Below are 2,908 nucleotides of genomic sequence, written 5' to 3' on the forward strand. Positions count from 1 at the left end.
TATTCATGCACAACACTGTAGTAAAATTACTGCAGTGAATTACTATAGCCAAACACACATGGAATTGCCTGATTTTTTCCTTTTTAACCTAATTTGTCATATTGTGTTGAGAACTTTTGCTTGGATTTTCTTGGAGAGAAAAAAAAAGCCGTGGGCTAGGGCTTCATTGGAGATTAGATCCTTCCAAGAGATGACTCCGGCATCACTCACCATCATCTACATCATCATCCTTATCATCGGTAACTTATTCAAAAGCGTCATTCGACATCGACGTGCTTTTGTCGATTAAGCGTCATTTGGCCATTCTTTCAACCTTGTGTTTTAATGCCATACTTCCATTTGTACTGAGAGCTTAGATTGTATTTTAGGGTTGATGATAAGTACTTGAGTAGAAATATTTTTCTATATGTTTTAAATGCATTGAGCATCATTCTTACCATGGATTATGTCTCACATTGTGTATTTGGTGTTCTTTTGTGCAATTAGGTTGTGAATGCTTTGAAGAGTCAAAAGAAAGCAAAGGTAAGCTATAAAGACATGTTGTTAGGAGTTTTTGTTCAATTCAAGGACTAAGACATGAGAGGAGTTCACGAAGGTGGAGATGTGTGACAACATAAAAGGAGATTCAAGCAAATTTGCTAGCTGGATGGGCACAAATGCAGCCATGCTCCTTCTCATTGTGAAGAATGCAAGACCTTTCAAATGTTGATCGACGATGAAAAATCTTATAGCCTACCACATGGACTTATGCCTGACTATGTGGCCTCAAAAGAAGAGTGTTTGGACCGCCTTTGGGAAGAAACTATAGGTAAGTACTGTAGCAAAAACACTGCAGCATTTTACTATAGTAATACTGTAACAAAATTACTATTCATGTGACGGTGTGGAAATTCCTGCAGCCCACACAGGCACGAGGAAAATTCACATGGGTACGTGAGGGCACGTGATAGCCGCGGTTTGTGACTATAAATAAGTCATTTGTCTTGTTCCTTGGAGACATTTTGTGGGGCCTTTTGCGAGCACATAGACGGCAAAGCGGCTAAGGTTTTAGAGGAGGTCTTTGGCGATATTGGGGACCATTATTCACCAACTTTGATCAATCTTCTCTCTGTCATAGCATTGAGAAGGACTTCGGCAACCTAGGTTCGAAGGAGGATTCTTCAAGACATTGAGTGACCCATCAAGGCCATCATCACGAATTCAAGGCTGTTTTTCTCTATAGTTTACATTGCTATTCATTGTATCAATCTTTGTTTTGATGCCATGCCTTATACATTCCTTCATAACCTAGGCTTGGGAGAGCCTAGGCCCACTCGGATGACACTTTAATTGGCCGTCAGAATAGTTAGACATCCAAGGGGCATCATTGAAGATGTACTTGTAAGAGTTGATAAGTACATATTTCATGTGGACTTTTTGGTGTTGGATGTTGATGAGGATACCGAGGTTCCATTGATACTTGGGAAGCTATTATTGCATACTTCCAAGTCTCTCCTTGACATGGACGGTGGGGAGTTAACATTAAGAGTTGGTGATGACAAGTTGACATACCGCCTCACTGAAGCCATGCAACATTCTCTTGACTTTGATGACACTTTGTATTTTCTTTTCACCACTGATGAGTTAGTCGATGAATGTGTATAGGAAATGATGTATCCGGACCCCTTTAAGGGCTTTCCAGATCAAGAAGTGGAGAATGAAGAAGTCTTATAACTTAATCTAGAGGACAAGGTGTAACCTACCCTGATGAGGATTGTCCAAAAGATTAAAAGAGCAAGGACACGTCACAAGAAGCATTCAAATGCGGATGGTGATGTGCATTCATGGAGTAAGGGTGACGAACACTTGTGTGGTAACAAACTTGATAACTCTCCCTCTACCTTGAAACAATTGTATTCATCGTGCTTTCAAGTTGTAGATAAGAGGGCAACCTTTATCTATGAGCCCTTGTGAGGTAAGGTTAGGTACGTCAAGCTTAGTGACATTAAACAAGCGCTTCTTGGGAGACAACCCAAGTCTTTACTGTTTTCTAGGTTTTAGTTTAATACTTGTATAAATAAGAGATTTAGTGTTGGTGCCTTAATTTTATAAGCTTTTACTGTGTTTTTCTCGTCGATTTGTGGTGTTTTAGTGTGCTTAATAGTGATTGGCTAAGTTTTGGGTCGTTTGAGCATGTTTCAATGATTCTCTGGTCAAGTATTTAGTGTTTATACAGCCTCTGTATATGTGTGAATGTTGCAAAAAGTTTTCTACAGAGTCTGTAATTTTTTGTATGTCATCTAGAGAAGACACATGGTCATGTGGAATTTCCACGTGGGCGTGTGTTTCCATTCAGAGCTCATTCTGAGATGACACAAGGGCGCGTGTATAACCCTATGAACGGCCTTATGATGGTCACACGCTCATGGGTAATTTCCACACGGACGTGTGTATCTTTGCAAAGTTCTCAGACTCCATCCCGAGAAGACATAGGGGCTAGTGAATGGCACTGTGGATGACCCTGTGAATGGCACACGGGCATGGGTAATTTCAACACGACCTTGTAAAACTCTACAAATACTTATCCTCCATCCCGAGAGCACATAGGGGTATGTGAGTGCCCCTGTGAGCATCTACACGCCCGTGTGGAATTTCTATGGGGATGTGTGGAACACTTAGTCAATTTATCGGGAGGACAAAGAAGCTACAGGGGCATGTGGGTGCCCCTGTGGGTCGGGCACAAGGGCGTGGGGAATTTCTACAGGCCCTTGTGGATGCGTTTAGAGGCAAAATGTTCTATCCCAAGAGCACACAGGGGCGTGTGTCTTCCCTGTAAGCAACCTTGTTGGAGTCACACAGGCATGGGTAATTTCCAAATGCCCGTGTGGATGCACAAAATGCAAAGAGGCGTGACTTTTCTTTAAAACCT

This window comes from Dioscorea cayenensis, chromosome 11, assembly GCF_009730915.1.
Source record: "Dioscorea cayenensis subsp. rotundata cultivar TDr96_F1 chromosome 11, TDr96_F1_v2_PseudoChromosome.rev07_lg8_w22 25.fasta, whole genome shotgun sequence".
Taxonomy (NCBI): Eukaryota; Viridiplantae; Streptophyta; class Magnoliopsida; order Dioscoreales; family Dioscoreaceae; genus Dioscorea; species Dioscorea cayenensis.